This window comes from Scyliorhinus torazame, chromosome 1, assembly GCF_047496885.1.
Source record: "Scyliorhinus torazame isolate Kashiwa2021f chromosome 1, sScyTor2.1, whole genome shotgun sequence".
Taxonomy (NCBI): domain Eukaryota; kingdom Metazoa; phylum Chordata; class Chondrichthyes; order Carcharhiniformes; family Scyliorhinidae; genus Scyliorhinus; species Scyliorhinus torazame.
In genome coordinates, this window is record NC_092707.1 from 22,336,055 (window position 1) to 22,363,565 (window position 27,511).

The 27,511-nt window shown below is 48.8% G+C and overlaps 1 protein-coding gene and 1 pseudogene across 1 annotated transcript in view; one reads left to right on the plus strand and one right to left on the minus strand.

Annotated features, from left to right (window-relative positions):
• Positions 1–27,511, minus strand: part of wscd2 (WSC domain containing 2) — a 351,702-nt gene that overhangs the window by 259,029 nt on the left and 65,162 nt on the right. The window lies entirely within an intron of this gene.
• LOC140428940 (mediator of RNA polymerase II transcription subunit 28 pseudogene) lies at positions 6,089–6,608 on the plus strand (annotated as a pseudogene).

Below are 27,511 nucleotides of genomic sequence, written 5' to 3' on the forward strand. Positions count from 1 at the left end.
AGAAGAGATTTACCAGAATGTTGCCTGGTATGGAGGGCTTTAGCTATGAGGAGCGGTTGAATAAACTCGGTTTGTTCTCACTGGAACGAAGGGGGTTGAGGGGAGACCTGATAGAGGTCTACAAAATTATGAGGGGCATAGACAGAGTGGATAGTCAGAGGCTTTTCCCCAGGGTAGAGGGGTCAATTACTAGTGGGCATAGGTTTAAGGTGCGAGAGGCAAGGTATAGAGGAGATGTACGAGGCAAGTTTTTTACACAGAGGGTAGTGGGTGCCTGGAACTCGCTACCGGAGGAGGTGGTGGAAGCAGGGACGATAGTGACATTTAAGGGGCATCTTGACAAATACATGAATATGTTGGGAATAGAGGGATACGGACCCAGGAAGTGTAGAAGATTGTAGTTTAGTCGGGCAGCATGGTCGGCACGGGCTTGGAGGGCCGAAGGGCCTGTTCCTGCGCTGTACATTTCTTTGTTTTGTTTGTTCTTGATTTCACCGCACTATTGGGCAGCGAGTTCCACAAATTTGCCACTCTCTGCGAGAAGTAGTTCCTCCTCATCTCAGTTCTAAATCTACCGCCTCGCAACCTATATCTGTGACTTCTCGTTCCACATTGCCCCACAAGGGAGACCATTTGGTCTACATTTGCATTACCAATCCCTTTTAGTATCTTCTAAACATCAATCACATCCCATCTCATTCTTCTAAACTCCAGCGAGTATAAGCCTAAACGGTTTCATCCCTCCTCATACGTCAACCCTTTCATCTCCGAAATCAATCTGGCGAATCTCCTCTGAACTTCCTGCAATGCCACCACATCCTTCCTCAAATAAGGAGACCAAAATTAGACACAATGCTCCAGATGTGGTCACACCAACACCCTGTGCAATTGCAATAACACTTCTCTCCTTTTACACTCCAGTCCTTTTGCAATAAATGCTAACATTCCATTTGCCTTTGTAATTACACGCTGTACCTGCATACCGACTTTCTGCAATTCATGAATAAAGACACCCTGATCCCTCTGCCCAGACACATCTTGACTCCACTTTCCATTTACATAATAATTTGCCTTTATTTTTTTTGACAAAATGGATAACCTCACACTCATCCACATTAAACTCCATCTGCCAAATTTTGGCCCAATCTTCTTGTCTATCTATATCTGTCTGTAAACTCTTTATCTCCTCTTCACTGCCTGCTTCCCACCTATTTTAGTATCTGATGCACAATCAATTACACAAAGACGAGAGTAGGATATAATCGAGGCTTTATTACACTGAGATGTGTGGCCTCCTACAGCAGCTGACGAAATGGCTGCTGTACTGGGAGCAGACATATTTATACTCCGCCTACTGGGCGGAGTCAGCAGGCAGGGATCTACCCCCGTACCAGTAGTACAGGGCCTACCGTAAAGCACCTATATCAACATCCGATATATACAATATGTACATCAGTGGTGACTACCACAGTATCATCCGCAAATTTTGCTATGTCCCACTCTGTCCCTGCTTGCTGATCATTTATATAGATTGTCAACAGTTGAGGTCCGAGGACTGATCCCTGTGGAACCCCGGTGCTTATAGTTTGCCAGCCAGAGAAAGACCCATTTAGCCTGACGCTCTGTTTTCTGTCAGTCAACCAATCCTCAATCCAATCTAGTAAATTAAGCCATGGGTTTGGTAGCATTATGGTTCTGATACTGGATAGTGCAAGGAGCTAAACACTGGCCGTTCACCTTTTTGCTACGTCTAGTTCAAGCCTAATTCAGACTACTGGGGTGAAAGTGAACTTAATTTAACCTACAAAAAGCCCGCATTGAATGATCTTATTTATGTGAAGTTGTATTAGGCAGATTACTAAAATGGCGTTTTGCAGTGTTGTACATTCCAACGGGCGTTCCTGTGTGCTGAAATTTGAAGTAACTGTAAATATTAACGAAAAAAGATCAACTAAAATGATGTTTGAATTGGCACCTTGTACAAGCCTGAGACTCAGTTTATGAATAAGCCTCGTTTGAGGTGTGTGCTGCAGGAACTCGACTCAAGCCCATATTTAATCAGGAGTTGCATTGCCAGAGGAAATCCTGTGTATATTTGGGATTGGGACCAGTTTAGAAGCTTGCTTCCAACAGTAAACAGCCCGGGTGACTTACATTCAGGGGCACGCCAGTATTATCCGACCAAATTAAATTGTAGCCCTTTTTTTCATGTCCCTCTTGCTACTGGAATGATACACCTGAGTAGGGCAGTTCATAATCAGCCAGGCTGCTACTGGGCTGGATAAAGGCGTTATTGAACAGGTCGGCTGTTTACAACAAATTGACAGCATCATGTCTGTCGATAACAGTTTCCTTTTCCATATTTAAAAAAAATTATTGAACTGAAATTGTCAAGACGTCACGGTGGGATTTGAAACAAGGGCGATTTTGTGCTAGCCGTCAGCGAGAACATTGACCAGACTGTGAAATACGGCGAGAATCAGGAAATACGAGTCTCACCATGAGATCGTGCTCCCCGATTTTCTACACCCCTCGTCGATGACATAATGAGGATCCAGTCCACAAAGAGCGAGATCCTGATTTTAATACATTCAAATAAACTTTAATGTTGTCACATGATCCCCTTCACTTGATATTCATACGATGACACAGGAATATAAAGGTGTGAATCAGTCGAGGGGATCATAGAATTTACAGTGCAGAAGGAGGCCATTCGGCCCATCGAGTCTGCACCGGCCCTTGGAAAGAACACCCTACCCAAGCCCACACCTCCACCCCATCGCCGTAACCCAGTAACCCCATCCGACCTGTTTTTGGACATTAAGGGCAATTTATCATGGCCAACCAACCTAACCTGCAGATCTTTGGACTATGGGAGGAAACCAGAGCACCCGGAGGAAACCCTCGCAGACACGGGGAGAAAGTGCAGACCCCGCGCAGACATTGGCCCAAGCCGGGAATCGAACCTGGGACCCTGGAGCTGTGAAGCAACTGTACTAACCATTGTGCTATCATGCCCCCCCCCAGATCCCTCCCGGGGGTGGAGAGAGGGACATGCACAGCCAGTGTCCTGGCACTGCCCCCGAGGAAATTCGGCAATGCCAACCTGACTGTGGTATTTTGTGTCAGGGGGCAATGCCAGGAGGGCCAATTGGGGTGGTGGGGGGTTCCCGTTATGTGTGGTGCTGGGAGAGGGCTGAGACCTTTGAATGGGGGGAACTGGCAGTGACGATGGAGCGGCCATTTATGGGGGGAATGGGCATTGAGGCGGTGGAGTGGACATTGAGGTGGGGGAACGCTGGCGATGCTGCTGCAGTGGTTGGTGACCGTTGCAGGGGTGGGGGGGTGGGGTGTTGATGAGTCCCAATGATCTTGGAACTGGGGAATGGGGGAGACTGCCCTGATACCTTCATGGTGGGATTGGGGAGGTGGGGGGCAGGGATGCCGGGGGAGGTTTTAAGTCTCTGCTGATCAGGTCGTCCTTTAAAGAATGCACCCCGATCTCTGTGGAGCTGGCTTGCCAGCTCTATCAAGCCCGCTCATCTAACGGTGCAAACCACGCTCTCAGGTTTCTTCCTGTCAGAGTGGCTCAAGATCTGTTCTGAAATCTCGGCCGTGCATTTGGCGAGACACAGGCCGATGTTCAGTCAGAGCCCGACACACTGGCAAATTATGGCAAAACTCTGCCCCATATTCTTTGGGCCACTCCTCAAGTTACATAACAAATGCACCCTCGTAATTATAGCATTTCAGTTGTGCAAGGTTCATATTAAAGTAAGTAAGTCACTCATGACTTGCAACAGCTCTGGTCCCACGATATTAATGCTTGCTTCCGTGTCACACTCTCCAAGCAGAAAATATCCCATCCATCAACAGAATGGTTTTCATTTTGAAAAAGTGACAAATAAATACTAAATAATTATGAGCTGTTTCAACATCTTGTATTTCCCGTCAGTTGACGTCCCTTGTTTTTCGAAAGAAGTTAAAAAAAAAAACAAGCTTTAAAATTTTGAATGTAGCCCATCGGAGGGAGGGGGTTGGAGTTTCACAGAACCATAGAATCGTAGAATTTACAGAGCAGAAAGAGGCCATTCGGCCCATTGAGTGTGCACCGGACGTTGGAAAGAGCACCCCACTCAAGCCCACGCCTCCACCCTATACTCGTAACCCAGTAACCCCACCCAACCTTTTTGGACACTAAGGACAATTTAGCATGGCCAATCCACCTAACCCGCACATCTTTTGGACTGTGGGAGGAAACCGGAGCACCTGGAGGAAACCCACGCAAACACGGGGAGAATGTGCAGACTCCGCACAGAGAGCGAACAGAAGGGGCTGAGAAAAATGGAGAGGGTTAGTCAGTTAGAATTCTTTGGAAATACTCAGTTTGCTCTCATCGTGGGTTGTTGGGCTGAATTATTCAGCAGCAAAGATGAGGAAGGATTTTGCCTTGATCCTCCCTCCGTGCCGAGGTCGTTGAACTCAACTGAAATGAAATGAAAATCACTTATTGTCACAAGTAGGCTTCAAATGAAGTTACTGTGAAAAGCCCCTAGTCGCCACATTCCGGCGCCTGTTCGGGGAGGCTGTTATGGGAATTGAACCTTGCTGCTGGCCTGCCTTGGTCTGCTTTCAAAGCCAGCGATTCAGCCCTGTGCTAAACAGTCCCTTGGTGCAGCTGTAGAGAAAACAGAGAGTGGTGGAAAAGTCCAGCAGGTCTGGCAGCATCTGTAGCGAGCAAAAACAAAGTTAACGTTTCTGGACCTTTTGACTCTTCATCAGAATTAAAAAGAGAGGGAGAATGTGTTGGATATCATACTGTAGCTGGGAGAGATTGCCACGAAATGTGACAAACTTGAAACGAAAAGATAGATATCCTGCTGTGGGTGCATGCGTGCTTGTGTGTGGGGAGGGGTGGAATCCAATGGGCTGGATTCTCCAATATCGAGGCTATGTTGCCGCACGCCGGAGTGGGAACGGTGGCGTTTTACGGCCAGAAATGCAGCGCAAAACGGCCACCGATCCTCCATTTGGCTGGGGGCTAGCAGCCAAGCAGGGTAGAGCACCCGCCTCTAGCTGTCCATACGGCCCGGAGAATTGCCGTGTCTGTGGCCACGCACAGCGACGGCCTGCAGCGGCCGTTCCGTGCAACATGTCGCCGGCCTCTCGCGGACCCGGCCTGTGAAATAGTGCCCCCCTTTTGGCCGGCTTGCACACCCCAGCCCACCCCCCAACAATGCCCCTAGCCCCTGGCAAAGTCCCCCCGGCCCACGGGTCGGCCTGTGGCAAAGTCCCCCCTCTGCCCGCGGAAGGGCCCTCCCACACCCCCCCGACTCTGGCGGCGCTGGACTCAGTCCGCAGCCGCCACGCCGAGTTCCCGATGGATGAGACCACAAGTGACCGACGCCGTCGGGAACTCGGCCTGTCGGGGGTGGGTGGGCCTCAGGCAACGTCCTGAGGCAGTGGATACGGTGTGGAGGGGACGGAGCATCGCGAAAGCGCCGCCGGCCTCAACGTGGTTGGAAACGGGTATTCTCCGGCCGATTGCCGAACGCGGAGAATCCCGCCCAATGAATGTGTGCGAGTGTCAAGTGGGAACAGGACCCAGTTTCACTGTGATGCCCACTGCAGTCAACCAGCTCACTGGCCCTCAGCACCTGGATTCACACCTTATGAAAGGTCACCACTCCAGCAAGGAACTAGAGAGTTAATGTTTTCTTCGATAGGTGGTTGGGATTTGGAATGCAGTGCCCGATTAGGTGGTGGACACGGATTCAACAGTCACTTTCAAAAGAGGATAAATACTCGAAAGAGAATACATTTGCAGGGATATGGGGAAAGAGCCGTGGAGTGGTGGCGGGACTAACCTTCAAAAGAACTGGCCCAGATTTGATGGGCCAAGTGGCCTCCCTGTGTGCTGTACTATTCTATGATTATGCGCTAGCAGGTTTCGACCGAACGTCTTGGCTCCCACTGACTTAGACACTTTTTGTTACCCCGATTAGACGCTTATTGTTACCCCGATTACATGAAGGAAACTGTGAGAGGAGCACTGCACATAAAATAATAATAACGAGCCCCACACAAGATGGCCGCCTCACTCCCAGGGATGCTCTCACATCCACCGCAAAATCCGCCTCCACCGCCTCCCGGACCTCGCGGACCCCCGGCACCCACCGGGGTCGGCCTTGCTGCAGCTCCCCCAAGGACTCCAAGCACTCTTGTAGGCGAGCTTGAGGCTTCATTTTGAGGCATGCTTTGCATCGCTGGTCAGTCAGGACTATGTGAATGGAACTGATGAAGAAGAAATTCGAACAGGTGTAGAGCAATGCATCCAAGGGTTTTTGGATGTCGCCAGACAAACAGAGGGTTTCATTCTGCAGAAAAGGCGACAGCTTGCTGTACAGAAACCCAAACAAGTCATCAAAGAGGACGTTTCAGAATTGAAAAATGAGCTGCAGCGAAAGGAAGCCTTGATCCAGAAACACCAAAGCAAGTTGCGCCACTGGCAACATGTCTTGGAAGATACTAACGTGCAGCCCAAAAAATCAACAGACCTAGCTCAGGGACCTTTGGCCTATTTCTAACAAGCATCCCAGCTCCACTAAAGCTCCACTAAAAGTATGCACACAGGACAAGATATCTGCAATGGTTTTAATTGTTTTACTACCCATGTGACCCCCCCCCCCACATTTGTCAGTGAAAAATGCTTTGTTTAATTATATTGTTGATGATTGATACAATAAAACTTGTGTACAAAAACTATGGAGCGCCATTAAGAAAGTTGAGGAATTTCTACCATTTTCAGAGCAATTAAAATAAAAGACGCTATTAAAATAATAATAACAATCGCTTAGTGTCACAAGTAGGCTTCAAATAAGTTCCTATGAAAAGCCCCTAGTCGCCACATTCCGGCACCTGTTCGGGGAGGCTGGTACAGGAATTGAACCCGCGTTGCTGGCATTGTTCTGTATTACAAGCCAGCGATTTAGCCCACTGTGCTAAACCAGCTCCTGGTACAGTGGGTGAGATATTTGGCGGCAGAGACCAGTTGAGGGGTGCTCTCATTATTGTGACAAGATTAACAACCTCCAGCTCATCATGATCATTTGATTTGTTTGGTGTTGCTTTTGGAGGCCATAAATTGACCCCCCCCCCCCACCACCACCACCTCCCCCCCCCCACCCCCGACACAAAACTGACCAAAAATATTCCGAGGCTGTGTATGAGATTTATCACACTAATGTAACCATTCTCCCGTACAATCCTGGCCGAACACAGCCAGATCCATCCCAATATGCAGGCACAAGCACTGCGCCAATCCCTTACCAGTTGGCCCCATGACAAGTCGAGAAATGATTAATTGATTCTGTCAGCGCCTGTTGATTAAAATTTCCAGTCAATTAATCAATTGAAACTGATTAATTCGTGCAACCTTAACTGTGACTTTTCCGTCAAAGCAGAACCGTGCTGCCTCAGGGTTGCCTTTCCCGAGTTGTGCTCGAGTTTAAATTGATCTGATTTGGTTAAAATTGGAAGGTATTGAGCTGCCCCAGAGTTTGCAGTGCTAACTTTCAGAAATGGGGGCATTTTGTCGACACAGCTTCGCCTCGTTCTTCTTTCGAAAATGAACCACTTCGCACATGCACAGAATGGCTAGGAAGGTGGAACTGCAACAATAGGCCATTCAGGCCCAACGGGAAGTGTTTAGAATGTGGAGCCACACGAAATGATTGAGGCAAACAACTTAGCCGAACCTTTTGGGACACTAAGGGGCAATTTAGCACGGCCAATCCACCTCACCTGCACATCTTTGGACTGTGGGAGGAAACCAGAGCACCCGGAGGAAACCCACGCAGACACGGGGGAGAACGTGCAGCCTCCGCACAGACAGTCACCCGAGGCCGGAATTGAACCCGCGACTCTGGAGCTGTGCCGCTAAGTTTTCATCTGTAAACTTAGTAATTTTGTCTCCGTTGCTCAGGTTTAGGTTAAGAATTGCTGTCGAAAAAGGGCTGTCATCCTATTTATTGAACACTCTATACTTTCACCCACTCTGACATAATGAGCTGGACAATTATTTCATTGCTTTTAATGGGAACTCACCACGCGCAATTTGGTTGCATTCCCTGTGCTGCAACAGCGACTACACTTCAGAAGTACTTTGTTTTGGTGTACGGAGCTGTGGGCCGACCTGCTGGTGGGGAAGACGCTATGTAAATGCAAATACTCTCAAATGCTGACAGACCTTGAATTCCAACACTCACATTGCAAATAAGCCAGTATTTTCTGATCCCCCTCCCCCCCCCCCCCCCACCCCCCCGGCACGTTTCCTAGTGGCGGAGGCGGGTCGCCAATGGGCGTTGGCTGGATAATCCGACCGGCTGAGGTCAATGGCTTGCCCCTGCCCCCGACTGTGGAACCCGCCACGTATTGGCGGGGGGGGGGTTCTCGTCTGCGGAAAGGGCCCTAGATTCCCGCTAAAAAGGCTAATTCCAAGAACAAAAAGCTAGAGTTTAGAACTGCATTTACGAATGTAAATTTAGAATTCAGATTGGTATCGGACCCTGTTAGAATCCCACTGATCCAAATCCACACAGTTCACAGCTGCGCGTGTACAACGATCTCAGATCATTGAGCTGCAGTGTGTAAAGTTGTCCAACACTGATGGGTGACCTTGGCTCCTTGTTGTTTGGATCAAAATAATGCTTCAATGATGAGTGAAGCAATGGCCAGATAATCTATTGAAAGCATGAGGTGAGTGGACTGCCAAACAAGACATTATTCAATGCACCCGCACGCATCAGCAACAGCTAATTACTTTCGAAATAAAGGGTAAAGAGTTTCTGAATGGTTTTAATAACGTAGGCTTAAAAGGATATAATTTCACGATCAAATTTTCTAAATGACGGGAATGCAGAAATAACCCGAGGACAATTAGCACAGAGACAGCCTTGTCAGAACAGTTGCTATTTGGACAGTAATTATATTTTTTTGATTAAGCTGTTTAGCAGTATACCACTATATAACAAACAGACTCCTTAATTGTCACTGTACTTCCACACTGGAAAATAGGTTTGCATTTCTATAATGCCATTCTGACCAAAAGACCGGACCCTTTGCTATTGGATGCCCACCACTTCTGCTGCACAGTCCCTTTAAGATTGCCAGATGCCTATACCAATACGTATCGTAAAGGGACCGTTGTTTGTTCACAGTCTTTTTTACCCCGCTTGACACATTCATGAGCGGCACGGTAGCACAGTGGTTGGCACTTTTGCTTCGCAGCACCAGGGTCCCAGGTTCGATTCCCGGCTTGGGTCACCGTCTGTGCGGAGTTTGCACGTTTTCCAGGTGCTCCGGTTTCCTCCCACTAGTCCCGAAAGACGTGCTTGTTAGGTGAATTGGACATTCTGAATTCTCCCTCTGTGTACCCGAACAGGCGCCGGAATGTGGCGACTAGGGGCTTTTCTCAGTAACTTCATTGCAGTGTTAATGTAAGCCGGCTTGTGACAATTACGATTATTATTATTCCCAATGGCTGTGTTACCATGCACCTGCACAACTTCGAGCAGCGTTGCTCAGGATATCGCAAAACATTTTTAAGGCCATCCATGACTTTATTGAATGCGGAGCAGAATCGAGGGGCAAAATGGCCTGTTCCTGCTCCAATTTTTTGGGGTTCGTATACTACCAATGAGGTATCGCCACTGTTGCTGTGTAGGATACTTAATGTAAGGTCACTTTACAACAACAAAGTTATGCTGCAGGCAATGATTTGTGACAAGGATGAGTTTAAAACATTGTGGAACTGATGGACTTGATTACGCTGGTTCTACATCGCTAACACATTGGGGAAAACAATATCCTGCATCAATGTACATGCATGAACATGCAGAACCCAACTTGCTTCAATGAAAGCCACGAAAGTTCAAGAGGTGACAAGACAATTGGCTGTCGACTGGGAGGAAAAATTAAGTTTCAAAGCTTGTTTTTCAGCCTCAAGTTTTTGTGAGGTGAGAGGTTTGACTCACTTCGGGCCACTTATACCAGTTTGAATGAAGGAGGCTACTTTCAACCCACTTGACCCCATCCCTCCAGACACCAACTCATATAACATTCCCCATACTGCTTCGGCATCCACAGAACAGGCCTCAGCTTAACTTCTGAGACAATGAGAGCCTGTCCCTAGCCCACTAAACTGAAGTCAATCTAAATGACATGCTCATGTTAAAATCGAGGGCTCATCTATGGGGCTGGTTTAGCACAGTGGGCTAAACAGCTGGCTTGTAATGCCAGCGGCGTGGGTTCAATTCCCGTATCGGCCTCCCCGAACAGGCGGCGGAACGTGGCGTCTCGGGGCTTTTCACAATAACTTCATTGAAGCCCACTTGTGACAATAAGCAATTATATAATATCAGGCCAACGACCTTCTGAAATGAAATGAAAATCGCTTATTGTCACAAGTAGGCTTCAATGAAGTTACTGTGAAAAGCCCCTAGTCGCCACATTCCGGCGCCTGTTCGGGGAGGCTGTTACGGGAATTGTACCTTGCTGCTGGTCTGCTTTCAAAGCCAGCGATTTAGCCCTGTGCTAAACAGCCTTCTGACCAAAAGGATAGAGTATTACCCATCAAAACTAACTGGCTCCTTACAGGTTTCAACCATTAGATGTCTTAGGGGGTCACATGAAGCCAAGGCCATTTCGTTATAATGCAGGATGTGTAATGACCACCCTGGTTGTGAAGTATGATTGTTAAACATTTGTTACAATAGCTTAATTTGTGTATTTCTACAAACCTTGCAGGAACAGTGTTAGCGTTAGCAGAAAGAAAACCTATGAATGTCCATTGTCAATAATTACCTACAAGAATAATTAGTTTGCATCCGCTGCCGATAATTAGTACTGAGTCTGTTCTGTTCGCGGAGATCAAATTCAGACCAGCAACCGCACGGGACATCTTCCTGAGAAGACTCCCTAAAACTGACCAGGTAGAAAGCATACAAAGGTCCCCGTATTTGCAATTTAAGGCATGTAGGTCGGAGGTTTGCGCTCCCGTCGCCCTTCCCGCCCGATGCGAACAGCAACGCAAAATCCCACATGAGATCCAAATGGCGTCATACGTTGACGGGCGGTCCCCCAGTGGCATAAAGGGATTCCTGACGTTCAACATCGGGGAACCCTATTGGAATAAATTTAAATCTAATTATCAGGCTCCTACAACTGATAATTACACCTCCACCCCATCCCCCATTACATTATCCATTCACACCGGCGTGAGGGCATGTCAACCTCAATTACGACTTGGTATCTCACCGCGTATCAGGGCAGCCTTTAAAAATAGCGTTCAGATCTTAAAAAAACTTTGGGGTTGGCGGCTTCTCCCGTCTGCTGCGACATTCTGAAAAAAAATGGAATAAGTCCGCCCTCAGTGTGAGGATTTAGCACAGTGGGTTAAACAGCTGGCTTGTAATGCAGAACAAGGCCAGCAGCGCGGGTTTAATTCCCGTGCTGGCCTCTCCGAACAGGCGCCGGAATGTGGCGACTAGGGGCTTTAACTTCATTAAAGCCTACTTGTGACAATAAGCGATTATTATTATTAGGAGCGTGAGAGGAGGTAACTTTGGACGAATGCTTCCCAAGGCCCTCCACCACTCGGATTTTTCTGAACCCAGTGTCGGAGTGTGTTGTAGGATAATTGATCAGGGATTTATTGCTACACTCAGGCAATATCCCCCACGCCTGTTTTATCATGTGATGGCCAGGATAGTAGAAGGTGAACGAGATGGACAGATCTCCCTTCATTGATCAATGATCATGTTCCTATTCTTCATAAGTTACAACAGGTTGTGGTCAGGTATTAATTGCTGACTTCTTTCCCCTTCCTTGTCCCCTGAATTAGACTTTGAGTGGTGTCAGTCAACCAGTCTCATTAACCCTTTCGAATTCCAAAGTATAGATTCTAACCCCCCCCGCCCCACCCCCCGCTCTTTTCATACTTTTCTTTCACTCTCTCGACCGGAGGCCTCATAAGTTCCAAAGTATTAACTCGCCCAATCAGCGGGCGGCACGGCGGTGCAGTGGTTAGCACTGCTGCCTCGCGGCACTGAGGACCCTGGTTCGATCCCGGTCCCGGGTCACTGTCCGTGTGGAGTTTGCACATTCTACCCGTGTCTGCACGGGTCTCACCCCCACAACCCAAAAAGGTGTGCAGGGTAGGCGGATTGGCCACGTTAAATTACCCCATAATTGGGAAAGAAAAAGAATTGGATACTTTAAATTTTTTAAATAAAATTCATCCAATTAACTGCAGTATCTTCATTTGCAACAAGATTACATCGCTCACTTCCTAATTTTCCACATCTGTGGCAAGTGCGTTTTCACTTTGTGACCTCTCTTCAGCAGCTGAGACACCATCTGACCTGAATCCTTTTTCCTAACAGAACATCAGTATTAGAAATTCACTGCAAAGCTGAAGTTAATTAAAAAAACATTCGCATTTACATAGAATCTCTACAGAGCCGAAGAAGGTCATTTGGCCCATTGAGTCTGCACTGACCCTCTGAAAGAGCACCCCATCTAGGCCCACTCCCGCACCATATCCCCGTAACCCCACCTAACCTTTGGACAGTAAGGGGCAATTGATCATGGCCAATCCACCTTACCTGCACATCTTTGGACTGTGGGAGGAAACTGTACCAGGCGGAAACTCGCACAGACACGGGGAGAGCGTGCAAACTCCACACAGACTGTCACCCAAGATCGGAATCAAACCCACGCCCCTGGTGCTGTGAGGCAGCAGTGCTAACCACTGTGCCACCGTGCGCCATCAACATAGAGTGGCTTTCATAACAACAGTACGTCCCAAAGTGCTTTACCGCTGATGAAGCACTTGGAAGCGTCGCCCCTTTCGTAATGTTTGAAACACAACCATTTTCACAGAGCATGCTCCCACAAACGGCAATGGTGCAATCGGCAGATTAACTGTTTCACTGACATTGATTGAAGGACAGGTATTTGCCAGGACAGCAGGAATAAGTCAATACAGGGACCTCGGTTTAAAGTCTCGTAGAAAGACGGCACTTCCAACGATGCAGCACTCCCTCAGTATTGCACTGAGTGTCACGCAATCTTAAATCCTGTGCTCAAGCCTTTGCAGCAATCTTCTGATTGCGAGAAGGTGACGCCAACAACTGACACACAAACAAATGGAGCCATTTCCTGACACTCATTAAATCCTGCCCACCCGCCATCTTTCCCGGGGTGAACTTAAATAGTGTGTATCAACAAACTTATCGATGATGGGAGTCATTATACGTAAACTGAAGCTGTCGTCACCCACACTTTATAGCAGGGGCCACTGGACAGTGGCTCATACTGAGGATTGAGCCTTGGGGCCTTTCAGGATTGTAGGTCTAATGTCCACAATGCTGAGGGGACTTTCTTTTAATGGGGAATAATCTAGAGCGGTAGAAAATCCTGACATTTTTACCGTGTTTGCTTAATGACAAACAGCTCACAATTGATAGATTAGCACTTCCTCAATGTTAGCAATGTAACTGCACTAAATAAACCTGGAAGATTAGCATTGATGGAATAAATGGAAGGCGAAGCCAGTTTAATAGCTATCATTTACTTTAATTGGGGAGGAAAGAGGATGCAATATAAATTCAACCCATCATGACACTATAAATGGGAACCAGCAACAGCTCACTTAACTTTATAGCTATCATGTAAAGACACTGTTGTGCAATAATGCATCCTGGATAAAATGTCTATTTAATACTATCATCTCTTTCATTTTGCATGATTATTCACAAAACCGCGGGAGGAAAAACCTTGAATAAATTGCTTCATTTATGGGAGGTGAGAACCACTAAATGCAAATGGCTACTTGTAAGTTCATCTGAAGGCCAATCACCCAACCACTCCTGTTGAGGCCCATTGCTCATAACGTGGTAGACAGTGAAGATATCATATGACGATGTGGAAAGAGGGGATGTGTGATTAACCAGTGTATTAGTGATCCCAACAACAAGGGCTACTCATCAGAACGTCAAGTGATCCTTCAAAGCCCCCCATGGCCTCAGCCCTCCCTACTTCTGTTACCTCCTCCAGCCCTACATAACTCCAAGAACTTTGCGATATTCAACTCTGGCACCTTCATTGCGCATCGCCCCACTTCCTTTGACCAATGATTGGTGGCTCGGCCTTCAAGTTGGTCCAGGCCCTGAGCTCTGGAATTCCCTCCCAAAACCTCTCCGCTTTTAAGATGCTCCTCAAAATCCACCACTTTGAGGACATTTTGGAGCACTTGTCGTAATGTCACCTTCACTTGCTCGGCGAGGGTGGGGTGAATCTGTGGAACTCTTTGCCGCAGAAGGCTGTGGAGGCCAAATCACTGAGTGTCTTTAAGATAGAGATTGATAAGGGGATCAGGGGTTATGGGGAAAGACAGGAGAATGGGGATGAGAAACATATCAGCCATGATTGAATGGGCTGAATGGCCTAATTCTGCTCTTATGTAAATTCTTGACTGATTTACGTTTCTGTAGAGCACCTTTAGTATGTCACAGGATGCTGTTTCTGTACAACCTAGTGTTATTGTTTGTCCGCCCAGCTCCCTTGATAGCTCGATGGGCAAGTGTACTATACGCCATGGCACTCACTCAGTTTAACATACCAGAAGGTCATAGTTTGTGCTTGAGGTACCCTCAATAATGACGCTTAGAGTGTAAATGGTAAAGAAGGCTTTAATAGACTAAGAACTATGCTAGAGCTGAGACATGTGCTAACTGCTGCACCGCCCACAAGGCAGCCCCTTATATATGGCTCACAGGTGGGCAGAGCCAGAGGTCCTGCAGGGGAGCGACGCGGGAAGGGGCGTCTGTAGTTGGGGATCCAGCGGGTGCCAGATCCCGGAGGGAAACCATATCTTGCCTGCCGTCGGGGTACTCAACGTGGGCGTAACTGGGGTTGGCGTGGAGCAGTCGGACCTTTTCAACCAGGGGGTCCGTTTTATGGCTCCTCGTGTGCCTCCGGAGAAGAACAGGTCCCGGAGCCAGCAGCCAAGGTGGAAGCGAGACCCCGGAGGTAGACTTCCTGGGGAAGACAAACAATCGGTTGTGAGGGGTCTCATTCGTGGCCGTGCAGAGGAGTGACCTAATGGAGTGTAGGGCATCGGGTAGGACCTCCTGCCAGCGGGTGGTTGGGAGACTTCTCGACCGCAGGGCCAGAAGGACAGCCTTCCACACTGTCGCGTTCTCCCTCTCCATTTGCCCGTTTCCCCGCGGGTTATAACTGGTCGTTCTGCTCGAGGCGATGCCTTTGCTGAGCTGATACTGACGCAGTTCATCGCTCATGGACAATGTACCCCGGTCGCTGTGGATATAAGCGGGGAAACCGAACAGGGTGAAGATGCTGTGCAGTGCCTTAATCATGGTGGCTGAGGTCATGTCGGTGCAGGGAACGGCGAATGGGAAACGGGAGAACTCATCGATAATGGTGAGGAAATAGGCATAACGATTGGTGGACGGGAGGGGCCCCTTGAAATCCACGCTCAGTCGCTCAAAGGGACCCGAGGCCTTCATGAGCCGAACCTTGTCTGGCCGGTAGAAGTGCGGTTTGCACTCCGCACAGATCTGGCAGGCCCTGACCATGGCCTTGACCTCCTTGTTTGAGTAAGGTAGGTTGAGGGACTTGATAAAATGGACGAGCCGGGTAACCCTAGGGTGGCAGAGGTCATTGTGGATGGCATGCAGGCGGTCGTCCTGCGCGTTGGCACGTGTGCCATGGGACAGGGCATCTGGGGGCTCGTTGATCTCCCCTGGACGATACTTGATATCGTAATTGTAGGTGGAGAGTTCGATCCTCCACCTCAAAATTTTATCATTTTTTATTTTGCCGCGTTGCGTGTTATCAAACATATAGGCGACTGACCATTGGTCGGTGACGAGGATAAACCTCCTACCAGCGAGGTAGTGTCTCCAGCACCGCACAGCCTCCACAATGACTTGTGCCTCCTTCTCGACTGCAGACTGTCGAACCTCGGAGGCGGTGAGGGTTCGGGAGAAGAACGCTACTGGTCTGCCTCCTTGATTGAGGGTAGCAGCCAGGGCGATGTCTGATGCATCGCTCTCTACCTGGAAAGGAATGGTTTCGTCCACCGCATGCATAGCGACCTTGATGATGTCGGCCTTGATGCGGTTGAAGACCAATTGAGCTTCAGCCGAGAGGGGAAAAGTGGTGGTCTTTATGAGTGGGCGGGCTTTGTCCGCATACTTGGGGACCCACTGGGCGTAATAAGAGAAAAGCCCCAAGCACCGTTTGAGGTCCTTGAGGCTGTGGGGGAGAGGGAGTTCCTTAAGGGGGCGCATGCGGTCGGGGTCGGGACCTAGGACCCCGTATTCCACGACATAGCCGAGGATGGCCAGCCGGGTGGTATGGAAAACGCATTTGCCCTCGTTATAGGTCAGGTTAAGGGCTCGGACGGTCTGGAGGAACTTTTCAAGGTTAGCGTCATGGTCCTGCTGGTCATGGCTGCAGATGGTGACATTGTCCAAGTACGGGTATATAGCCTGCAAACCGTACTTGTCCACCATTTGGTCCATCGCCCTTTGAAAGACGGAGACCCCATTTGTGACACCGAAGGGGACCCTGAGGAAGTGGAAGAGCCGGCCGGCTGCTTCGAAGGCAGTATAGGGGCGGTCTTTTGGTCGGATGGGGAGCTGGTGGTAGGTGAATTTGAGGTCGACCGTGGAAAAGACTCGGTATTGGGCGATCCGATTTACCATTTCCGCGATGCGAGGAAGTGGGTACGCATCAAGCTGCGTGAATCGGTTTATGGTCTAGCTATAATCCACGACCATCCGTTTCTTCTCCCTGGACCGGACTACCACCACTTGCGCTCTCCAAGGGCTGTTGCTAGCCTCGATGACCCCCTCTCCCAGTAAACGCTGGACCTCTGACTTGATAAAAGTCATATCTTGGGCACTATAGCGCTGGCTCCTGGTGGCGACTGGCTTACAGTCGGGAGTGAGGTTCGCGAATAGCGAGGGGGGTGCGACTTTCAGTGTCGCAAGGCAGCATACCGTGAGGGGGGGCAAGGGTCCGCCGAACTTCAGTGTCAGGTTTCGGTGGCTGCACTGAAAATCCAGTCCGAGCAGCAGAGGGGCACAGAGGTGAGGGAGGATATAAAATTTGAAACGGGTGTATTTGGCGTCCTGAATCGAGAGATCCGCAATACAGTACCCCTTGATTTGTACCGAGTGGGACCCAGATGCGAGGGCTATGGTTTGGGATGCGGTATGGGTGCGTAGGGAGCAGCGCCTTACCGTTTCAGGATGGATAAAGCTCTCCGTGCTCCCGGAGCCGAAGAGGCATGCAGTGTCGCGCCCGTTGACCTGGACCTGCATCATAGAGTTCTGCAGGTGTTTTGGCCGAGTTTGGTCGAGGGTGATCGCACCCATTCGTGGGTAGTCCGAGTCCTCAGCCGAGTCAGACTCATAAAATGGACGCCGCCGTCGGTCGCACGTGTCGGGTCGAGAAGATGGCCGCTGACAAGATGGCCGCTCCCATGATTCGCACGAGTCCAGGCAGACCCTCGCAAAATGCCCCTTCTTCCCGCAGTCGCTGCAGATCGCAGAGCGGGCTGGGCAGCGTGGGCGTGGATGCTGGCCCTGTCCGCAGAAGTAGCACGGTGTGCCCCCATGATGAGCGGGTCGCCGCGTGGCGCAGGCCTGTGATACGGCGGAGTCTGAGGAAGTCCGGGGCGGGGGCTCGCAGAGTCCGCGGGGTACGTACCCAAGTATGTCGGGCCACCTCAGCGAGGAGGCGAGCGTCAGCGTGTTCTGGAGGTCTTTTGCCCCGTTTTCGAGCAGCCGCTACCGGATGTAGGTCGAGCGGATGCCGGATACAAAAGCGTCTCTGATGTGCAGGTTCATATGGACTTCCCCTGTCACATCCTGATGGTCACAGTCCTTGGCAAGCGCGGTGAGTTTCTCGACGAATTCGTCTAGCGATTGCCCCGAGCGGTGCCGGCAGGTAGAGAGCAGATGCCTGGCGTGCACCTCATTGATGGGTTTGACAAACCGCTTGCGGAGTAACTCGACTGCCTCTTCATAAGTCGTTGCCTTTTCGAGCGTGGCGGAGATTCTGTGACTCACCCGGGCATGGAGTAGGCTCAGCTTGCGTGGCCCCAGGATGGGAGTCTCTGCGGAGTCCAGGTAGGCCTCGAAGCCCCGCAGCCAGTATTAAAAAATTTCCTTTGCCTCCGGTGTCCGTGCTTCCAGGTTGAGCTTCTCTGGTTTTAGGCCTGCGTCCATCCTGATCTAGTTTAGTCTATTAAATAATGACGCTTAGAGTGTAAACAGTAAAGAAGGTTTTAATAAACTAAGAACTATGCTAGAGCGGAGGCATGTGCTAACTGCTGCACAGCCCACAAGGCAGCCCCTTATATATGGCTCACAGATGGGCGGAGCCAGAGGCAGAGTCCCCAGGGTTCCAAGCCCGGTCTTAAAGGGGACATCACCTTACATGATGACAAGGCAGTAACCGTTCATCACAGTGCTGAACTAGCTTACCGCAGTCAGGTTAGCAATTAGGATGTTATAATTAGCCTCAATTTCTTCTGGAAATGGGGAAAGAAGAAGGAAGAATCAGAGAGTGCTGCTGTGCACTGTCTAATGATCATTGTTGCAGAGAACAGAACACAGGATCACAGAACACAGGCTAAAACCGTTCCCCAATGAATTCCCCTGCTGACCTGTACGGTCCAAGCACGGCGATGATGAATTATTCACTTGATGGGTTACCGAAGGGATCCTAGCCCAATATAATTCAAGGCATTCAAGGGAAGAGGGGAGATGCTTCAAAACAATTTAATTTTGACCCCATTGTGATTTTGGGTGGAACGGTGGCACAGTAGTCAGCACTGCTGCCTCACAGCGCCAGGGACCCGGGTTCGATTCCGACTTTGGGTGACTGTCTGTGTGGAGTTTGCACATCCTCCCCGTGTCTGCGTGGGTTTCCTCCGGGTGCTCCGGTTTCCTCCCACGATCCACAGATGTGCAGGTTAGGTGGATTGGATACGCTAAGTGGGGTGACAGGGATAGGGTGGGAGATTGGGCCTAGGTAGGGTGCTCTTCCAGGGGGTCAGTGCAGACGCGATGGGCCGAATGGCCTGCTTCTGCAGTGTTGGGATTCTATGATTCTGTGGGCGGGATTTACCGACCACCCCCCCGTGTGTTTTTTTGCCGGCCGAGGCGGGAATTTCTGGTCAACTGGATTTCTCGTTGGCTGTGTTCTGGGTGAAAATATTTTTCTTCAGTGTAGGGCAGCACGGTAGCACAAGTGGATAGCACAGTGGCTTCACAGCGCCAGGGTCCCAGGTTCGATTCCCCGCTGGGTCACTGTCTGTGCGGAGTCTGCACGTTCTCCCCGTGTCTGCGTGGGTTTCCTCCGGGTGCTCCGGTTTCCTCCCACAGTCCAAAGATGTGCATATTAGGTGGATTGGCCATGATAAATTGCCGTTAGTGACCAAAAAAAAAGGTTAGGAGGGGTTAGTGGGTTACCGGGATAGGGTGTGTGAGGGCTTAAGTGGGTTGGTGCAGACTCGATGGGCCAAATGGCCTCCTTCTGCACTGTATGTTCTATGTTCAAGACCACGCTAAATCTCCTGCCCCTTACCTTAAATGTATGCCCCCTGGTTATTCACCCCTTAACTAAAACTTGTTTCCTATCTGCCCTTTCTATGTCCCTTGCAATTTTGTACACCTCGATCAGGTCCCCCCACCCTCAGCCTTCTCTGCTCTACGGATAACAACCCTTGCCAGCCTCGCTTCAACATATGGACTGATGTTTCAGTACAACGGTGCAGGAATGTTGACGTTTTGGGAGATTCTATTCTTCCAACGAACAATACGGGTTGTAAGAGAAGCAGGGAGGTAGCAAGCTGGACAAAAGTCCTTCCCCAAACCAAACCCACTGAAATACCGCTCAACTCGCTCAGCATCTGATTTCGGGATTTTGCGGCGTGTAAAATGGTTGCTGTGTTTCCTTCGGCAGGCACAGTTCTGAGAGGTAGATTGTGTCTGAAGTGCTTTGCTTTGGCGTGTTTGAGGGCCAGGATAAGGTGTTTTATCGACGCACGCCTCTCCTTCCTTTGACTGCGCGGTCAGCTTGCTACCCATGATGCAACACCATTTGGGTTCGGCGGCTTCCGAAGTGTTTTCCTTGAAATCACGAACTACTGAAAGGGATTGAATACCCTTCACGGGAGTGATTGATGCTGTGCCCTTAGCAACAGGAACTCTTGGCAAAATAAGCTTGTCATGCAGCTCTTCAGTATAAATGGCAGCTAGGGAGCTAAAGGACTACACCAGAACTGATTAAAGGGTAGGAACTCTCGCTACAGTCTGCAGCCTAAGAATTGAGATATTAGCAGATGGTTCAATACTGCATTCGACTCAGACCACCCGATGTCACTACCTGCGCACAGTCTTGGAAATGGCCTACTTAGGGTGGTTCATAGAATTCATAGAATCCCCACAGTGCATTGAGTCTGCACTGACCCCTGAAAAGAGGGCCCCACCTCGGCCCACTGCCCCACCCTGTCCCACCAACCCCATTGTTTTCGACGAGGCAAAGACTCCACGAGAGGCTAGGCTGACAGGGTACAGCTCCCTTTATTCCACACTAGTCACAATAATCACTCCTCTTCTTTCCCAAACTGCTTTTAGGTTGGGGTTTAGATCCTGAATTAATACAGAAGGAGGCCATCGGACCCACATGTGCCTGAGTGGCAAAAGGTGCAGTGTGATCTTTTGCAGCTAACTGAGATGGGAGATGAGGACTCGGTTTAACGCCTGATCAAAAAGAAGGAACGAATGAGCCGTTGTTCTGTCGCCATTGTCGGTGAAACCCCTTGTCCACCTCGCACCATTGAGGCAGCGTCACTGCAAAGGCAGCAGTGGATGAAAGAGAAATCCCACCACCATTTCAGAGTGACCAGGGATGGACAATAAATTCCAGCTTTGACCACATCCCTTTAACAAGGTAAAGAAAGACAGATTTCACTAAATGGCAGCCAAATTCTTCAAAAATCGTTTTCCCCCTTCATTGCCTGAAATGGTTAACCTGCCGCATTAATTAAGAGAACACCAGGGGCTGGATTCACCGATTTTGAGGCTGTATCCCCAGGCCGGCGTGGGAACGGTACGCCAGAATAAAATAACGTAAAACGGCCCCCCGATCCTCCGTTTGGCTGGGGGCGAGCATGCCGGCAGCGTAGAGCACACCCGGCTCCAGCTGCCGATACGGCCCGGAGAATTGGCGGGTCCGTGGCCGCGCATGCGCATGGCGGCGGCCCGCAGCGGCCGCGCCGGGCTATATGGTGGCGGCCGCTTGCGGACCCGGCCCGCGGAACAGTCTCCCACTTTGGCCGGCTCGTGCTTTCTGGACCACCTCCCATCGGTGCCTCCAGCCCCTGATAAAGTACCTCCTGCCCGCGGACCGGTGCTCCCGCGACTGTGGCGACACGGGACTGACTCCGCAGCCGCTACACTGAGTTCCCGACAGATGTGACCACACGCGACCGACGCCGTCGGTAATTCGGCCGATCGGGGGGTGGAGCATCGGCGGGCGGGCTACAAGCAATGTCCTGAGGCTGTCGATACGGCGCGCGACGTACTCTCTGAGTGCGCCGTTTTGGAGGGGCGGAGCATCGCAAAAGCGGCGCCCCCCCCCCCGATTTGGGCATGAACTTTGATTTTCCGGCCGATCGGCGAACGTGGTTTTGGCATCGGCGACCGGAGAATCCACCCCCAGATTTTCTTTTCCTCCCGCCTCGATGATCAATTTTCCTCATTACTTTTCGCCAAGCTGCATTCACATGATTTCTCCTGTAAAACACATCCCGATCTATTAAAAAACTGAAGGATCTTTAAGTATTTTTGCCTTTAAAACAGAGACAGGGATGCTTGTGTCACAGTCCCGTCTGCTTCACTCAGTTGCAGAAAATCTCGACCGGATCAATTAAATTTTGGAGTCATCACTAGCACGTGTTGGCGTCAGGGCTGTCAATGGGAAGACCCCAGAAACGTAGCAGTATGACAGGATTAGGTGCCAGCTTGCTACCAGGAATGTGCTTACAAATGGCAAACATTTCCTTTTGCTCCTAGTTGGACCATCTATCTTTTGTTCAATAACTCCCACGATGTGACAACGAGCTTGTTCGTTTTACAGTGCCAACTGTGTCTTCAGTGGACAGCGGGCCCACCTCTTAGGTCAGAACAAGTTGATTTCCAGATTCTTGAGCATACGATGTAGGCAGGCAGACCAGCGCAGTGCTGGGGGAGTGCTGTTGGGCGACACGTTAAGCCGAGACCCGTCTGCCAAAATGGGTGGATGTGAAAGCTCCCATGGCACTATTTCAAAGAAGAGTATGGAAGGTCTCTTGAGTGACGTGAAGCCTTTAACCAACGTCACTAAGACAATATGACCTGGCCATTTATCACACTGCTGTCCGTCAGAGCTTACTATGTGCAAATTGGTTTTTATATTTCCGATATCATAGCAGTCGTTATACTTCAATCGTGCTTAATTGGCTGTAAAGCAATTTGAGACATCCTGGGCATGTGAAAGGTGCTATACAAATGCAAGTTGGGTCTTCTGTACTGCTTAGACACTGACCTGAATCCTCAGAGCAGAGGCTGTGCTGTGTGTATTGCTTCTGCTCGTAAAGATTTCCCCAACCCAATGCTGCTGGCGCACTTTTTCCAGGGTCCTCCGGTCTCAGGTGTCGGAGAAATGCACCCCCCCCCCCCCACCCCCCCGACCACCCCGCCCCCGACCATTCATTCTGATCATGGTTGATCATCAAGTTCAATACCCTGATCCCACCTTCCCTCCATATCCCTCGATCCCTTTAGCCCGAAGAGCTGCATCTAATTCCTTCTTGAAATTACACAATGTTTTTGCCGCAACTACATTCTATGGTAGCGAATTCTACTGATTCACCACGCTCTGAGTGAAGAAATTTCTCCTCATCTCAGTCCTAAAAGGTTTACCCCTCATCCTCAAACTATGACCCCTAATTCTGTACTCCCCCACCATCAGGGAAATTCTTTCTGAATCTACCCGGTCTAATCCTGATAGGATTTTGTAAGTTTCTATGAGATCCCCTCTCACTCTTCCAAACTCCAATGAATATAATCCAAATTCACTTAGTCTCTCTTCATAGGACAGTCTGTCGTCCCAGGAATCAGCCTGGTAAACCTTCGCTGCACTCCCTCCACAGCAAGAACACCCTTCCTCAGACAAGGACACCAAAACTGCGCAGAATACACCAGGTGTGACCTCACCATTGCCCTGTACAATTCCATCTCTGTTCCTATACGCAATTCCTCTCGCTATGAAGGACAACATACCATTTGCCTTCTTTACTGCCTGCTGTAGCTGTGCCCTTACTTCCAGTGACTGATGCACCAGGACACCAAGGTCTTGCTGAGTATCCACCTCTCTCAATTTACATAATAATAATCTGCCTTCCTATTTTTGCTACCGAAGCTGATAACCTGATATTTATCCACATTATACTGCATCTGCCATACATTTTCCCATTCACTCAGCCTATCCAAATCCCGCTGAAGCATCTCTGCATCCTCCTCACAGCTCACCCTCTCACCCAACTTTGTATCATCCGCAAATTTGGAGATAATTAATTTAGTTCCCTCATCCAAATCATTAATTCATAATGTGAACAGTTGGGGTCCTAACACAGATCCCTGCGGTACCTCACTAGTCACTGCCTGCCAATCACAAAAATATCCATTTATTCCAAGTTTTTACATCCTGTCTGCTCACCAGCTTTCTATCCATCTCAAGACACGACCCACAGTCTCACGTGCTTTAACTTTACATATTAATCTGCTCTGTGAAACCTTGTTGAAAGCCTTCTGAAAATCTAAATAAACCACATCCACCGGTTCTCCTCGCCAACTCCACAAGTTACATCTTCAAAGAATTCGAGTAGATTTGTCAAGCATGATTTTCCTTTTGGAAATCCATTCTGACTTTGTCTGATTACACCACTGCTTTCCAAATGTTGTGCTGTGAAATCTTTGACAATGGACTCCAGCAACTTCCCTACTATTTATGTTAGGCTCACTGGTCTATAGTTCCCTGTTTTCTCTCTACCTCTCTTTTTGAATAGCGGGGTTGCAGTGGTTAGCAATGCTGCATTACAGTGCCAGGGACCTGGGTTCAACTCCGGTTTGAGTCACTGTCTATTCTCCCCGTGTCTGCATGGGTTTCCTCCGGGTGGTCCGGTTTCCTCCCACAGCCCACAGATGTATGGTTAGGTGGATTGGACATGCTAAACTTCCCCTGAATGTTGAGGGATGCACAGATTAGGTTATGGGGTTACGGGGGAAGGGAGGGGTGGTTGGGTGAGTGGATATGGGTACAGTGCTCGTTCGAAGGGTTGGGTGTAGACTCGATGGGCTGAATGGCCCCCTTCTGCACCACAGGGATTTTATAATTCTATGATTCTGTGAAACATTCGCGAGCCTCCAATCTATAGGAACCTTTCCAGAGTCCAAAGAATTTTGGACTATGACCACCTATAGATCTACTATTTCTAGGGCCACTTTCTCAAGTACTTGGGATGAAGGTTATCAAGTCCTGACAATTTGTCTGCCTTCAATCCCATTAATTTCCCCAAAACCATTTCTTTACTAGTACTAATTTCCTTCAGCTCCTCACTGAAACCGGTGCTTCTCAGAGCTTCCGATACATTATTCATGTCTTCCTTTACGAAGACAAGCAAAGTATAAATTTAGTTCCTCGGCCATTTCTTTATTCCTTGTTATGAATTCCCCTAATTTTGACTGTAAGGGGCCTACATTCGTTTTTATCAATCGTTTTCTCTTTACATACCGACAGAATCTTTTACAGTGGGTTTTTACGTTCGCCGCTTGTTTATTTTCAATTGTATTTTCCCCTTCTTAATCAATCCCTTGGTCCGCATTTGCTTAATTTTAAACTCTTCCCAATCCTCAGGACTATTGTTTATTCTAACTAATTTGTATGCCTCTTCTTTGAATCTAATACTATCTCTAATTTCCCTTGATTTGGCCACAGTTCCCTTTCTACTCTTGCGCCAAATAGGAATAAACAACTTTTGGAGTTCACCTACTCGTTCTTTGAATGCCTGCCATTGCCTGTCCGCTGTCCTTCCGTTCAGTAATATTTTCCGGTCCATCATAGCCAACTCATGCCTCGTACTATCATAGTTACCTTTATTGAGCTTCAGAGGCCCTGCTCTCAGAATCAACTACCTCACTATTCACCTTGATAATGAATTTTTCATATGATGGTCCCTCATCCACAAGGGTTCTTTCAAAACTAGATTGCCAACTAATCCTTTCTCATTGCACAACCTTTATTCCAAGGTGGCCTGTTCTCTTGTTGGTTCTTCAACATATTGGTCCAGGAAACCATCCCATATACACTACAGAAATTCCTCCTCTCTTGTACTGTGACTAATCTGAGTCACCCAATCTAGATGCAGATTAAAGTCACCCATAATTACAGATGTTCCTTTACCACATGCATCCCCGATTTCCTGTCTAACGCTATTCCCAACATTACCACTGCAATTTGGAGGTCTGTATACCACGCCTCCAAATTTTTTTTGCCCACTGATGATTCTTAACTCGCCCCAGACAGATTCCACATTATCTGTACTAATATCTTTCCTCAATATTGTATCAGTTCTTTAATCAACAATGCAACTCCAACACCTTTTCCTTTCTTTCTGTCCTTTCTAAAAACTGAATAGCTCTCAATGTTTGCTTCCCATCCTTGATCACCTTGGAGCCATGTCTCCGTAATCCGAACCATATCATATCTCTTTACATCTATCTGCGCAACTAATTCATCCATTTTATTTTGAATGCTCAGCGCGTTCAGGTACAAAGCCTTAAGGCTAGTCCTTTTAATGTTCCTTGTCCCGTCCCTATTATTTTTTACAATGTCATTATCTGATACAGGCCCTTGATTTCTCTACCTATCACTTTTCATACTCTCCTTTCTGTCTTTTTCTCTTTTTCTTGATTCCCCCTGCTCTGAATCCTTACATAGGTTGAGGTGGGTGAGTGGGTAGCTGGTGGGTAGATGAATGGGTGAGGTGCATGAGTTGGTGAGGTGGATGAGTGGATAGGTTGGTTAGATGGATGGATGGGCAGGTTGATGAGGTGGGTACGTTTGTAGATGGGTAGATGGATAGGCGGGGAAGGTGGATTTTTTAGAAATCCTTTTACGGGGTGTGGACATCGTTGGCTAGGCCAGCATTAGTCGCCCATCCCCAGTTGCCCTTGAGAAGGCAGTGGTGAGCTGCCTTCTTGAACCTCTGCCGTTCCTGAGGAAGGGCAGACAAAAGGGGAAAGGAGATGGGGTGGCACTGTTAGAAAAAGAGAAAATCAATGCAGCAGTGGCGAAGAATATTAGCTCAGAAAATCGTGATGTGGAATCTGTATGGGTGGAGATAAGAAACACCAGGGGGCAGAAAACATTGTCCGGGGGCATCTATAGGCCCCCCAAACAGTGGTGGAGAGGCAAGGGAAGGTATTAAACAAGAAATCAGAGATGTGTGCAGTAAGAGTACAACTGTGCTCATGGGTGACTTTAATTTACATATAGATTGGACAAACCCAAACTAGCAATGGTAGAGTGGAGGAGGAGTTCCTGGAGTGTGTACGGGATGGCATTTTAGGTGAATATATTGTGGAATCAACCAGAGAACAGGCTCTTCTAGACTGGATACTGTGCAATGAGAAAGGATTGATGAACAACCCTGTTGGGGAAGACCAACCAGGTTTGGTCTCCCTACCAAAGGGAGGTTATACTTGCCAGCGAGGGCATGCAGCGGATGTTCACTAGACTGATATTGAGGTTAGCGGGACTGTCCTATGAGGAGAGATTGGTTTGACTGGGCCAATATTCAGTAGAGTTCAGAAGGGAGGAAATCTGATTGAAATGTATAAAGTTCTAAAAGGGTTGGACAGGTTAGATGCAAGGGGAGGATGGTTGGGGAATCTAGAACCAGGGGACCCAGTCTCAGGGATACAGGGTGGACCATTTAGGATGAGGTGAGGAAATATTTCTGCACTTAAGGGTAGCGACCATTTGGAATTCTCTGTCCCGGAAGGCTGTGGAGGCTAAATCACTGAGTAAATTCAAGAAAGAGATAGATAGTATTTTAGATTTTAATGGCATCAGAGGGTATGGGGAGAAAAGGGGAATATGGCATTGAGATAGCGGATCAGCTATGATTATGTTGAATGGGGGAGCAGCCTCCAAGTGACGAATGGCCTACTCCTGCTCCTCGGTTCTATGTAGGCACACCCGCTGTGCTGTTAGGGATGGAATTCTAGGATTCAGGCCCAGTAGCATTGGGGGAACAAGGATATATTTCCAATTCAAGAGGGTGAGTGGCTTGGAGGGGAACCTC